Here is a 15,575-nt window from a genome sequence, read left to right as displayed (position 1 = left end):
CATGAGATCCTGCAATTGGAAAGGCAAATTTGGACAAGGAATAAGGGGCAATATTGTAACAGAAAAGAAAATACATATAGAAATAGGTTATGAAAAGATAGGGAGGGACCTGCTGTTCTGTGGCTGAGTATTCATGGCCATCCCAACAACCACTGCTCTTCGCTAACATTGTATTTTGGACAGCCAAGGTAGACATCTCAGTTTTTTGGATAAAAAACTTCTACTTTTGCTTATCCACAGATTAGAGGCTGGTTGTTTTTTTGTTTGTTTGCTTTTCATGTAAAGCTCACTTTGAACACTGGAATACAGGATGCATTTTCCTTTTTCTCATCCTGATTTATCTTGGTGAGGTTCTAATTGTTCCTGTAAACCCCGAATCCCCGAGGGCACGCTGCTGAACCAAAAGGACTCTTTCCACTTCCAAAGCCGATGGCTGTAATGCTTCACTGTGTTTTTAGATTTCTTTCTTAGCTAGTGTTTCGGAAACGTACCATTCTTTAAAGTGGCTTCGGTTTTCATATTCCTGTTTATTGCTCATGAAAGCAAAAGAAAAGGAGACAGTTCCTCTTCCTCGTCTCCTTTCCCAAGACATAAAATGAGCAGCCTTCTTACCGGCTTTTGTAAATGATCACCGACTGACATCTCCTATCAATGCGCTTCCAGGAGTGACATAGCGTAAAAAATAAGAAAGGACCACGAGAAGAGCATCCCATTCAACACATCTCCGCGGCAGCCAGCCACGGAGCACTCAGCACCCACGCATCACTGCCTGAGAGGTAGCAAAAAAACCCCAAAACAAAGAAAAAGGAGGAAACTCGCCACGTTCAATCCGCTCTTCGTTTTAGCAGTTATGGAACAATAATTGTGTATATTCCCGGTGGTTGCAGGGGTGATGGTTGTACTAGATACAGACCAGAGAATACAATTGCAGGGCAATTTCTCGCTGTCCTTAATGGACATACATTGTCCTTGTAGGCAGTAGAGTGTCCTAATCTCTTCCTAGCAGGGTCTGTCTAACCGTGGGGTCATTGCAGGGACCCTCTTGGCTTTGCCTCGTAGAGCAAATTACTTATGGGCCAGATGCTGCCACCTTTCTCCTCTCTAAGTGGTACCTACCCCGGGGCCCCCATCCAACGGGAGGGGGGCAGGCACCGCAGGGATGCAGGAGCGAAGCGGGACGCGGCGGGTGGTCCCTCCGAGATGTGTCTTCTCAGCTGCTCATTTTAATGGGGATTTATTTGTCAGCTGTGCAAACTGAGGAATTCCTGCTCTTAAGTGAACAGAAAAAAACCAAACCAAAACAAAAAACCAATCATCACCCAACACGGCAGTCAAAGAGCGCTTCTTCCTAACCTCTGTTCTCTTTCATGGGTATTTTTCTGTGGTATTTTTGGCTAATTACGTCATGAAAAGCTGAGTGCTTCCTTCTGCAGCCTTTTCCAAAATTCTTTAAAAAAAACCCAAACAATGCTGTTTTAACCCTACGCTTGGAATAAATTCTGCCAAGTGAGTAAAACTATTGGAGAGCTTCACCTTTTCGTCATTACTGTGTACTATTGCTGCAAAGTCACATGGAAAATAGTAAGATTCAACGATAATTATTATTAACTCTGCACCAGCACGTGGAGAACGCGATACATCCCAGCTGTTTGCAAGCATTTAGCACCACAAGATGCCTTTTTTTAATGGGGAGCAAAGTCCTTGCTCTCACTTTGGGCAGGCTATTGCTGCACAAGAAGAAATGAGGTCAGCGGGTCACCACAGCAAAATCTCAATTTTTTGAGCAAAAAGAGGGAATAGCTCTGCCTTCTTGTTTCCTTCTGGTTCCTTAAGCTTTCACCCTTGAACACTGACCGAAGTGTTGATGTCCTTCCCTGGTTCTCATGCAAGTTCTTTATGAACCTTCTCTCCTTTCCCCTTGCAAACCACTGGGGAGATGTCCTGGCCCTCCAGGGATGCTCCTTGTCCTTCCTTTCCATTTATTTACTGTCCAACACTGTTTCGGGTATCACTTCCATCACAGCTACAATAAGGAGGCAAAGTTGAGAGGCATTTGAGGAGTTTCAAGAGCTGAGCTGCTGAGCACTTGGAAATCTCGAAGATCCACCTCATTAGGTTAATCGAGTGATTATGGTTTCTGCAAACCAAGAAGGAAAGATAGTTGAAAATTGTTGAAGAACACTGACTGAATGGCTGTCTGTTGTTTGTATTTTTGATATGACCTTGGGGACTGACAGTGGAATCAAGGAGAGAGAGAAAAATGAGAGTGTAAAACCAGCCAGCTCATGGAAAAAACAAGAACTTGACAGAGGACACACGCTTGTCTTTCACCATACAATGAGACATTAACTACCTTTACCTCAAGTTCAGGGAAACGTTTAAGGAAAACACTTATTCTGCCATTTCTTCCATTTTTTAGTTATATGGTTAGTAGCATTTTGAATATTCATGCTGAAATGTGACTTCTATTCAATGTTCACCTCATATTGTATAAGCATACTGGGCAAGAGACTTGAAGTCGGAGTTGGATTGGAGTTTGAAAAGCTTTAGGAAGTTTGTGTTATAAAAATGGATACTGTTAAAGCTATTCCAACCCAACTGGAAAGAAAGGACTTGTGTTTTGTGAAGCGTATCATAGGGTGGCTTGTTATTTGCCACATCAAATGTTGAGAGCCCTGATAGATTTATCTTAAAACATAGTGATAGAGCACTGGGATGATGGGGAAAGAAATAATGGAGCTGACCTGTCCTTTCAGAGCCATTTATGTCCCCTTTTTATGTCCCTAGTTATTTATTTTGCTGGTGAAACTCCTCTTTCCCAAGTCTCCCAAGGCACACGGAGGTATCCACTGTTGCGTATCTGCCCAAGTCCTCAGAAGAACAAATTGTGTGTTATGCTCCACTGTTGCCATTAGATCCTCCTGTAAACGTGAACACTTTTTATGTCTGTCACGGGCCTCCTCTCACGTAGATTGCCTTCAGGCTGAACTTTTGTGTAATATATTTTGACACCCCATATGGTCCCCACGGTTCTCTCAGGCACAAGCTGAAATCTTGCTCGTGTTGTTGGCAACTGCCGATATCTGGAAGCAGTCTGTCTTTTTTTTTTCCCCCTTCCATGGTGATATTCACATTTGGGAAGATTAATGTGATGATCAGGCACTGGCAAGGAGATGGAGTAGATGACCTAATAGGTCTTTTCCATCACTAATTCCCATGTTTTATTAAGAGGAATTCTTTGTTGCCCTGGCACTAATTTGCCTGAGCTGTCACCGCGGAGGGAAGGCAGAAGAGGTGGCACTAACAGTGTCATCTAAATCCATCTTTTTTTTTGGCACCTCTGCCCTGTGCACCAAGCGGACCATCTGGTGAGCGGGCAGATTGCCACGCCGGCAGATGGGCAGGAGCGTATCTAGCTATGAGACCATGTATGATTATCAAATGTGTTGTTGGGCAAGGATTTCCAGCAGGAATATCAAAACAACTTTCCGTAATGAGCTTCTGGTTCCTCGGGTAAAGAGACGGGCCATTTAGCTCCCCAAGAAACCGGTTAAAATTCATCCCCCCAAGCCGAGCAGCGTTGGCGCTGGCAGGGGGAGGGAGGCTGGTGATGATGATGATGCTGCCCTGCCGTGTCGCTGGGTACCCGTGATTTGCCGAGTGCTGGCACCACAATGTGATCCCTCTCGGAGGGAGATCGGAGTGGAAGGGAACCTGCTTCTCCTCTCAGAGCCACAACCTGCATCCGGAGGTTTTAACATGGAAAAATGCATGTTTGGTCAAAAGGGTCTTATAGGAGGGAACTCATAATTAAAAAATAAATATCACAACTGCTATGCACGTCTTCCATTTACAGCAACATGAGCATTTGCCTTCAGGGCTCGTTCCTGTAGCTGTGACATAAACACAGACAAGACAGTAATTGGTGCTACAGAATATTTTTAGCAGGGCATCTATTATTGCAAATTTTTTACTTTCTTGTGAAATGTGGAGGGCTATTTTTCTTGTAGCAACTGATTTATTTCTTTTGATTTCACAGTCACCTGAAAAAGCCAAACGCTCTCCACCTGGGGACATTGTGAGCATGGGCACTGCCACTGTAAGGTCATTTCTCTGGATGAGCCACACTGGGCATTGCTTGGGATGGAGGCACTAGCGTCCATTTTCTCCTTTTCACACCAGTCCCCTTTGGTTTAACCAAAACTTGTGGTGCTAGAACAAATGCATATGCCTGCAGGTGGTCCCCACTGCCCATCAAGTCAGGAGTCATGGCTCTCTGTTACTCCAGGGAAGGTGGTGAGGATGGTGCTGGTGTTGTAGCAACCTGCACTCATCCAATGGGGTTATTAACATGGGCTCTCTGCCACCCAAAAGTGGCTGAATGTAATCTGGGTCCAAGCTGGCGTGTGGCGTGGCAGAGCTCTGCCTGTGCCTGGGCTAACGAGCCTGGGCACCGCTCACTCGGCGTGGAGCCCATCCTGGTCTGCAGAGCACGGTGCAATTCATCTGAAACCGGATAAACGGCCCAGGAACCACGTCCAAATGGAGATTCACTGAATGGCATTTTTAATGTTCAACTGGGGTGCTCAGAGTGGTAGGCAGTTTAGATACTGAGTAAATAGAAATTGCAGCAGGAAAATCAGCTGTCACTTCATCCCTGCTGACCTGTACCTCCACTAACCCTCCTGTGATACAGACTGGGAGGGACGTTGCCCAGGTCTACAGGTGAGACCCTCACTGATGTCAGTACACACAGGATTTTGTGCTAGGCTTTCAACAATAACCATGGAGTACCTTGAGTTAGATGTCCGGTGAAACAGTTCAAGGGCAAATTGATGTGTATGGTCTGTGCAGAGGCGAGTGGGGAGGAGCAGCATCTCCAGCAGCTCTCTTGTCCTCAGCGAAAGGGCCATGTTGCAGAAGTGGTTTCTTTTGTTTTGCAACACCTGAGCAGAGATGCTTTTGATAATGATGGAAGGAATGACAGTTCTTGCCTCACTGTAGCCACAGGGACCTATGTAGAATGGGATGGTGTGATGTAAAGGTTTTTTAATGTTCTCCAGATTGCTCTTGAGGTGGTTTTAGAGACCCGTCATCAGATCTCCTTTCAACACACCTTCCAAACAACAGATCCTTGTGCTCCAGCACTGTTCCCTCCCCAAACTGAGCTGGTGCCAGGAGCTGGGCACCCCTCTTCTCGGCTGGCTGTGGTGGGTGCCAACGGGAGCCCAACAACTGCCATGATCACATCCTTCAGGAAAACCTGCCCAGAAGACCCTCATGCTGGCTGATTGGCCAGGGGGCCATGGCAAACCAAGCCATACCATGACCTGGAAACAGTGTCGCAGGAACTATAAGACCATGGAGATTAAAGAGAAACACGTTTTTGAGGGGGCTCTCTGCTTGGATCTCTCACTCACTATACTTGCAGGAGGAATATGATGAGTACCATGTTTGGGAGCAGAACTCTTCTTCACTCAAACTCCACTGAGCTAAACATCATCCTGTGAAAGTCCTACATGACTGCTGATGGGGTATGCCCCGTGCTCTCTCAGCACAGACATCCCATGGTCCTCATGGTCCCACACCCCAAAAGATGCACAATGACCTTCCAAGGGGATCAGCTGGTGGTTTTCAGGCTAGAAACAAAAAGATTAACTGATTTCTCCCAAAAGAAAATTAAATGCGTCTAGAATACTGGTTGCGGTGGCATCAAAGAATAATATGAGCTGATAAGATGTGTTATGGAAAATGGAGATGTTCCTGAGCCCAAGAGCTCCAGCTGAATGGTTGGCCATGGTGTTTCTGTGCACACCAGCCTGCAGGAGCTGGGCCAGGTTGCTCCTGGGGGAAATCCCAAACCCCTGGCCCAGGATGCTGCATTGCCACCAACCTCGCGGTCAGGGGCAGAAGCAGGTCTGCAGCCAAGGCAATATGACCAAATTTTGCTGACTTGGCAGTATAAAATTCACTACTTGGGGTGGAAAATGCTGGTGGCACTCAAACAGATGGTGGGCTCAAACCGTGGTGTTTCCTACGGAGCATAGACGGATGTGTTTCTCCACGCAGAGAATTTCTGTGATTGGAGAAGGCAGGACCAGTTCCCGAGGGCTCAGTATATGACCAGATGTGAATTTAATGAACTAAAATAGAAAAATAAATAGAAAATAAAAAGTAGAAAATAAAATAGAAAGAAGAGACTGTGTCAAATGGTTTTCATTAGCACCGCAAAGTTGTCCAGCCAGGAATAATTTGTAACTTGTACAGATTTCCCAGTGGAAATGCAAAAAACCTAATTATACAGAAATGGTGAGGACCAAAAGAAGAGCAATTTCCAGAAACAAACCTGTCATGCAGTGTATCGATGTGCTAAAGGCATCTTTTCCAGATTGGAAGCCAGATCAATTTATATTTATTCCTCAGAAAGCGTGGCCCTCTGTGTGGCACTAGGGCACAGAAAATACTTCTTGCTAATGAATAATTAACTTTGGGAAAGCAAATAAGGAAAAGAAGCAGGACCTGAAAATGGTTTTGGGTGAAACAAAGAGGTAAACAGCATGGCTGGGTCTTCACAACTAAAGCTCCTCCATACTGTTTGATTTTAATTTCAGATCTCAATTAGAGGTTAGCAAAAGGTAATTGAAAAATAGCTGAGATGTGGAATTAAATGGCAACTTCCCACACATCTACAGACTTCAGTCGAGCAGCCCCTTGGCATGGATGTGGTTTTTCACCACAAGCTGGGCAGATTTGTTCCTGCCTTATGAGGAATAATTCTCCCAGAGCGCCGCAGCCCTTTGCTCCAAGCTGAGAGTCTAATTATTATAAAAAGACCCCCTTGAACATCACTACCCTGAGGGTATTTGGAATTAGGGACCATTCTTAGCCAGGGAAGTAGCTGCTTGTAAATCGGAGGGTGAAGCTGCTGAGCTGCCCTTGCTTTCCAAGCCTATGCACGGCATAAGCTTTTCAAGCATTGACTTGAATTTTTTTGCACTTTTGCGAAAGTCTCATGCTTATGTGTGATACAATATACTTATATATATATCTATGTATATGTTTTAGACATAACAACAAACAGCCTGGAAGAAAAAGAGCCAGATAAACCCATATGAAATAATCTATTAACAGAGATACTTCCTTTGGTATTTCTTTAAACTCTGCTTGGGCTTTTTTCCTGCCAAATTCACTTTGTGATGTCGAAAACTATATTTTTTTTCCTTATCAAGATAGTTATTTTCCTCTTGGCAAACGCTGAGTTTTATTAGTTATTCCTAATGGAGCCTGAAATGATTGTGGCTTTTTCCCCCCTGTTTATTTCTTTCGTATGTTCATCACGAGCAAAATCAATGAGCACATTTCTTGGATCTGGATGGTGAATATTACCATGGGGCCAACTGTCTGGACCTGGGGAGCAGGCTGCTGCCAGGGTTGCCATTTTACATGTTGTTGTGCTGCAGCAATTCTGTAGACACAAATATGTGTTTGTCTAAGTAAGATCCAGCCAAAGTGCTCCTGGCACCCTTGGACACATGGAGGAATACTGATGAAGGTCCCATCAGCACATATAGAATAATTCGTCTTCTGGATTTGGGAAAATACCCCTCTTGCTCTGTCCTCAAACCTAAGGCTCCATCCTTTATCATTATAAACCCCCACTGTTGGATTTTCAGCCGTTTCACAGCTCCTGGTGTCCTGTGCCACCTCTCCCATCCTCCTCTGCAGGACCAGCTGCTCTCCTGGAGCAGCCTTGGGTCCTCTCCCTGTTTCCATGGACAAACAGACAACCTTCAGCAGGTTTCTGCCCACTGTAATTTTTATAAGGGGCCTGACTAATGCAGGTATCACTGTGCAAAGACATGTTGATAGATCTCAGCTTTCCTGGACAGACAAATCCCAGTCTCCAGCTCTGTGACCCGAACAGTAGAGCCAGCCGGATATCCACTAGAGACATGTCCTGTGATAAACAGAAATAAAGATGGTAATGTGTTTTCTGTGAGCAGGAGCCGAGCAATAAATTCAGGTGCTTTCCCTCCATTCATAAATCATCATGGTGTTTATATCGCTTGTGATGGACTTTGTTCTAGACACAAAGCACTCTAAACACAACCTCACCCAAACAACCCGTGAGCCGACCTGGGCAAGCTGATAAATGCCTAGAACTGTGTCCCTACCCCAATTTCTCTGCCCCTTGGAGAACTTTGGGGGTGGGTTTGGGCCAGGGTCAGGAAGAATGGGCCCTGAGCTGGTACCAGCTGCTTCCTACCCCAGAGCATCTCTGGAAGGGAGGACGGAGCTCAGCGCATCCCGGAGCAAACCCGGGTGCAAACCTCAGCAGCTGAACTGAGTCCCGTGCAACAGCCCTTGAAATTAATGCAGAAATCACCGCAGGCTCTGCAAGGCAATTCGCAGCCCCAGGACGGTCCAAGAGCAGAAGATAAACTCGCAGAACTGCTTCATAGAAATTAACCGCGATTTATCTTGCACCTCTGCAGGATGAGCATTGTCCATGTTTATGAATGTTATTTATTCAAGCGGTGTTTACTTTTTTAATCTCTTTGTGTGGTTTTTCTTATATCATAGGTGTCCATAGCTGATCGAGGGCCCTTGTCTGTAAAGCAAAGACTCCAAAAGCTGGGGTTGTGTTTCATGAACATCCATTGATACAAATACTCCCCCCAGTAACCAGATTAATGCTATTTTAGCCTAGTTTTTGTGCATATCTGTTTGGTTGGTTGGTTTTGTTTTGTTTTTCTCCCCAGAAAATCCCTCCTAGTTTAAATGTTCCACTGCCTGTGAAGTGTCCCGTTATAGTGCTCTGTGAAGGAGATTAATTTCAGGTCCCATTTATGCATCACTTTGGATCAGAAGAGCTTGGCCAGCCCTTTGTAATGCTCTGTTCTTCTGAGGGGGGATTAAAAGTTTACTATTGAAAAAAAATACCCTGTTGTCACTGCCTGCGATACGATTTTAGAGAAATTCCCTTTGCCATAATAACTGATTTATTTTGGCCGACTGGCTACGAAGCAGCTGAAGTGAGCGATCCCTGCCAGACTCGTTAAATGATTCCTAATGTTGACGGAAGACTTTTTATATTGTGGTTACAAAAGCTGGAGCATCGGTATTTGCTGGAAGAGCGTCTTTCCCAAGGGCGAGCGCGGAGGACGAGCGGACGCTCTCCAGCGATACCCATGTGTAAGCAATAAGCAGAGGAATGCTCTCGGAAACTGCAACTCGAAGGATTTATTTTTGCATCAGTTTTGTTGCCTGGGAAGTGAGGGAAGCTCTCAGGAGGCTTCAGCTCTCCTTCTGGGCTGGGAAAAGCAAGTTTAGGGCCAGAGTCTTTTTGTGGTGCAGTACCAAGGCACACTGGATCCTTCCCACTGCGCGGGATGCTGCTGGATGAATTGTGCATGGATGTGCAAAAGCGTCGAGGTCCTCATTTCCCTCTTTGCCAGGTGCTTGTACCTGCAAAATGGAAATGTGGTTGTACAGCAGGATATCGCTTCTGCACAAAGAGGGTTTTGTGCAAACCCCGGTGCCTCAGACCAGACATGAACAAGAAATTGTTGGCCCTGAGGGTGATGAGAGCCTGGCCCAGGTTGGGCAGAGAGGTGGTGGCTGAACCATCCCTGGAGACATCCCAGGCCAGGCTGGACGGGGCTCTGAGCAACCTGAGCTGGTGAAGATGTCCCTGTCATGGCAGGGGGGGCACTGGGGGAGCTGGGAAGGTCCCTTCAACCCAACTGTTCTATGATTCTACACGATCTCTGCCTTGGTACCAACCCCTCAGGAGCATTCCAGCTGGAGAATTTCCCCCACTACCTCCTGTTTTCCAATCAAATCCGATGCGTTTGCTCACACACGACACTTTTGACATCCTGTGCTGATTTCCATGGGAAGCTCAAGCTTGGTGTCGCTCTCTTTGCCGCAAGAACCATCCCAGACAGCACTGACTCTTACAGCCAGCTCGAAAGAAGCCAAGGAGGAAAGAGTGAACAAAATCCAAGGTATGGTCTTAAAATTATTGTCTGAATGAGGAGAGGAGACGAGAGGAGAAAGGGAAAGGGAAAGGGAAAGGGAAAGGGAAAGGGAAAGGGAAAGGGAAAGGGAAAGGGAAAGGGAAAGGGAAAGGGAAAGGGAAAAGAAAAGGGAAAGGAAAAGGGAAGGGAAAGGGAAAGGGAAAGGGAAAGGAAAAGGAAAAGGAAAAGGAAAAGGAAAAGGGAAAGGGAAAGGGAAAAAGAAGCGGGGAGAGGAGAGGAGAGGAGAGGAGAGGAGAGGAGAGGAGAGGAGAGGAGAGGAGAGGAGAGGAGAGGAGAGGAGAGGAGAGGAGAGGAGAGGAGAGGAGAGGAGAGGAGAGGAGAGGAGAGGAGAGGAGAGGAGAGGAGAGGAGAGGAGAGGAGAGGAGAGGAGAGGAGAGGAGAGGAGAGGAGAGGAGAGGAGAGGAGAGGAGAGGAGAGGAGAAAGAGAAGAGAGGAGAGGAGAGGAGAGGAGAGGAGAGGAGAGGAGAGGAGAGGAGAGGAGAGGAGAAGAGAAGAGAAGAGAAGAGAAGAGAAGAGAAGAGAAGAGAAGAGAAGAGAAGAGAAGAGAAGAGAAGAGAAGAGAAGAGAAGAGAAGAGAAGAGAAGAGAAGAGGCAAAAGAAAGGAAAAGAAAAGAGAAAAGAAAAGAAAAGAAAAGAAAAGAAAAGAAAAGAAAAGAAAAGAAAAGAAAAGAAAAGAAAAGAAAAGAAAAGAAAAGAAAAGAAAAGAAAAGAAAAGAAAAGAAAAGAAAAGAAAAGAAAAGAAAAGAAAAGAGAAAAGAAAAGAAAAGAGAAAAAATAGGAAGAGGAAAGGAAAAGAAAAGAAAAAGAAGAGGAGGAGGAAGAAGAAGAAGAAAAAGAAAAGCGAAGGTTCGGTCCCAGGGGCTCCTGCAGCTGGTGCCTGTGGGCACGGTACCCAGCAGGGACCTGCCTTTGATTTTCTCTTCAGAGGATTCCCTCTCTCTGCTTGAAAGGGTCGGTATTCTGTAAAAAGAGAGCTCAGAGTGAAGCTTAAACACACACTTACATAGACAGTCACCCCTTAATGAGCAGAGATCTGAAAAATCCGCTGTGGTGTGGTCACAGAATGTCTCTGTTGGCCTTTTCTCCGTTTTTGTTTTCTTTTTTAATTGCAAATCCCTCCAGTTCTGAATCTTCAAATACTTCTGCATCTTCATCTATCTTCTTATGTATTTAAACTAGGTCGCTCTTATGGGTATTTGGGGGTGGAGATGTGCAACTGGGGGTTCGGCATCACGTTGTTCTGTGCTGCTGGGGACGATGGGCACACGTGGGGTGGGAGGAGAGCTTCTGCCCCTCTGCCACACAGACGGGAGCATTTCTGCAAATAGCAAACAGAAAGATAATTAAAAAAGAATATTTGTAACTCTACCAGCAGCTCTCTTCCCAATCTATAGCTTATTTCTGGATTATGGCCTTTCTACATTTCCGCTGGGAGAATTTCTTACGGTTGAAGCCTGTATTTGAATTCCATGCAATAACATGTTAGAATAGGTTCCTATTGACAAACTGGGGAAAAAAAAATAAAAAGAAATCATCTGTACAAATTGTTCTCCTGAGTTATTTTCCAAATGGTCTTACTGCGGCTGTTTCGGATGTGATTTCTTTGCCTGACACCAGGTACACTCACTTGAAAGCCAGGAGAAGAATTGCAGATGTTAACAGTCATCTCTGAAAGTATATTTCAGATTATTCCAAATTACTCCAGTGGAAATCTGACAACATTACCTTTAATATGAGAGCTGCAGGAACAGCAAAGAGGCCCATTTCCATTTTCTACCCCCAACTGAAAATATGAGAAAAATACATATTGAACCCACCTTTATTGAAATTGTTTCCCCTCCCCATCCCTGTGTTATCTCCCACCCATGAGAGTGTATCTCCTATTTATTACCTCATGGGAACTTGCTGCTGGGGAAATTTGCCTCCCAGACTGGGAACCTGCTCCCAGTTCATGTCCAGTTTGAGGGGTGGTCTGAGATGGATGTCACCGATGGCACTTGGGGCACAATGTCCCCGTCGGTCCCCCAAGGTGAGCGCTAATGAGGCTCAATATTACCATGCCCTTGCAGTCCGGTTCCGTGGCAAATGAAACCATCTTCTCCTTAATCTACTGGAAAAAAATCATAGGTGAGGCATTTAGGACAGAAGAATCTGAAGGAATCTAATGTTTTAATTTGAAAAGGTAATAATCCAGAAGCTAGAAATAAATGTCATGTGTATTAAATGTGTATTAGGTCGTTATTGAAGCATTGTAGAGTCATTATTTTAAATAACTGTATTTCATTCCGGTGGCTGGGATGGAAAGCAGTATGTATTTTGTGTAAAATAGATTTGCATTATTATTTATTCATGAGTTTTAAAAGGATCATTATTTTTGACGGACAGCTCCTGCCAAAAGATTTATATATGGGAGCTCGTGTTTGCCCATAATAATGATTAATCAATAAACATTTGAAAACAGTGCTTAAAATTCAGCGTTACCAGGATACACGTTTACCTCTAATTAGAAACAGGTTTTCATTTGGGAAACCAGATCACTTTCAAATTCCTTCTAACTGCAAACAAACCAAGTTGGCAGGTACCACGCTGCAGTGTGCCATGGCAGCACCCAGCGCATCCACTTTGTGCTTTATCCCCCCAAAATCTGGGACCACGGGGGTGACCAGAGGATGTTGGACCCCCAGGAGCATCCAGCTGTGTGTCATGGGATGCCGAATCCCCAGAAACATCCAGCTGTGCATCAGGGGATGCTGGACCCCCAGGAGCATCCAGCTGTGCACCCATCAGAGGATGCTGGACCCCCAGGAGCATCCAGCTGTGCGTCAGGGGATGCTGGAGCCCCAGGAGCATCCAGCTCTGCATCTGTCCACATGGACTGTGGCTCTGGGAGTGATGCTGAGTGGTCAGGGGAGAAGCGTCACATCTGGATGGGAAAACTCCAGCTGTGCGATGTTGGCTTGAAATTAAAATACCGGGCTGTTGTTACTTTTAGTGGTGACCCTGCTGAGGGTGGGAAACGCTTTGCGTAGGTGAAATCCAGAGCCTGTTGCAGGAAAGGACAAAGTAAAGGCCTTACTTGCTGGCCCTTCGAATTTCATCCTGCTACCATGAAGTAAATGTTGCCAAGAAGGAAAACACGTTGGTTTTGTAATAGATTCATATGATAGTTTGGGTAGGAAGGGACCTTCAAAGCTCATCTAGTCCAACACCCCTGCAATGAGCAGGGACATCTTCAAACAGATCAGGTTTTCTTGTCACTCTCCCACGTTTTCTCCCCACCCTGACTTGCAGATTCTGGGTTTGCATTGTTGTGTCTCACGACATGATGGCCAAAAACAGGGATGTTGAGGATCCACCCACCACGTCCTGCCCCAGCCCCATCATTTCCAACCTCCCCAGTGTTGCTGCTGCTGAATCTGGGATCCACATGTGCTGCAATACAAAAAAGTGGGCACTACACCCCTCTTTTCTTGCCTCTGAGACAAGTCTTTTAGGAGCATCAGCACAAATCTGCTTCCTTTATATTTCCCTTGGCTTCCTTTTCATGAATTTTCATGACAAGATATCTCCGAAAGTGAGCAATGTCAGACTGCTGGTCCACAAAATGTGTTGTAGCCTTTGCAGCAGTACAAGCTGAACACATCCCACCTCCCAGCATGGAGCGAAGGGACAACAGGACAGGCCAGAAATGACCATACATCCTTCCTCATTGAAGAGGAAGGTCTTTATAACGCTACTTTCCTATGCTGAAAACTGTACGGGGTGCAGCGCAGCCAATACCTTTGATCAATCCATCAGTCAACCCACAGATTACTTCATGAAGGAGATTTCTTTCTTCCCCAAATCTTGCTAAACCACAAAAGCCAACAGAGAACGGTAATAACGTTTATTTTGGCATTATCCATCCTCAGGTTCATAAAACCCCAGATGAAGCAGTCAGGTGGAATTGGCCACAAGGATTTGGAGCTTTTCTCTCTTCAAAGCGCAGCTTTTTCATGTGCCAAATAACTTGTGCTCCATGTGGGCTGGTGGAGGATGCATAGATGCTTGTGAACAATAACAGCAACAACAATAACCATCATAATATTAAAGAGACAGCTTTCCCTTTAAAAAATATCAATATTTCCCAGAGTAACTCCTGGTGCCCCCACCTTATACAGGAGGGAGATGCAAGAGGGAAGGTAACTGCATTGAGGTTAAATGTCTTTTAAATAATTTTATTTTTTAGAATAACTTTATTTTTAATAAATTTACGACCTGAAAAGGTGCCTGCACTACTAATAGCTTGTATTTTCTGTGGTGTCACGAGGCTTTTTAATGTAGCAGGGTGAAATCTGGAGGTATTGTGCTGGCAGGAAAAGCAGTCAGAAGTCACAGAAGTGCCATTTATTTGAAATGGATGCTAAACTCTGATCATGAAAGTCTTCTTTAAAGGAATATGTAAAAATCCTGGAATTCATTTCAAATTAGCTGACTTGAATATTTTGTACCCTAAGAACCGTGCAGCCAGAGAGGCGGCTCAAAGGCAGAAAGAGAATTGACCTGAAATGCTCATTAAAATCACAATAAAATGAGGCTTTAAAAAAGATATTCTTGATGTCAGACGGTGGAAACTCCGGCTCTTTTCACATCCTCCCCTTGCTCCACTTCAAATCCCCTCCTGCCAGAGCCTGAAAGAGGCATTTGGGCTGCATTAACCTTCTGGGTACCTGGTGCCAAGCTCAGGAATGGTGTTGGTTTTTTTTCAGCATGGTGATTTTCAGCATTGGGGATAAAATTCGTGACAGCTGGGAAGGTGCTACCTCTGTGCTGCATTTTGAGGGCTCTGGAGGTCCTGATGGGATGCAGGAAGAAATTTCTGACCCTGTCCCAGGTTGGGCAGAGAGGTGGTGGCTGAACCATCCCTGGAGACATCCCAGGCCAGGCTGGACGGGGCTCTGAGCAACCTGAGCTGGTGAAGATGTCCCTGCTCATGGCAGGGGGGGCACTGGGGGAGCTGGGAAGGCTCCTTCAACCCAAACCATCCTATGACTCGACGATTCTACGATTTCAAAGCCATCTTGCTGTGCCCAAGTGTCTACACAGCACAGGGCATCATCCCCATAGCCCTGAGCATCCTCAGGTGCAGTGGGAAGGATTTCAGCAGCAATTTCAAGTGTCATCCCAGTCTGTGGCTATTAAAAGCTGGCTCTGAGCCCATCATATAATACACCGCGATTAAAAGGAGCACATTTGTCCTGCTGGTAATATCAACATTGTATGAATGAGCGGGTCCTCATGTCAGCTAATTAGGAGCGGGTTTATTGCAGCATCTGTCACCTGGAGTTCAGCAATTTATCCTGGGAGGCTCCTGGTGGGGAGGGGCCTGTCAAAAGCCAGCGGTGGGGAAGGTGCAGGACGTGAGGAACCAGCGCTACTGGGGAAATCCCCGCTGGAAAAGAGGGGAGAGCCTGCTGGAAAACATACAAGCAATTACATGCATTGTGGTAGCTTAATTGCTTGGCTCAGAGATAATCATGGTAACAGTGGGAT

The sequence above is a fragment of the Patagioenas fasciata genome, chromosome 7 (genome assembly GCF_037038585.1).
Source record: "Patagioenas fasciata isolate bPatFas1 chromosome 7, bPatFas1.hap1, whole genome shotgun sequence".
NCBI lineage: Eukaryota > Metazoa > Chordata > Aves > Columbiformes > Columbidae > Patagioenas > Patagioenas fasciata.
Note: the sequence above shows the minus strand (reverse complement) of the source record.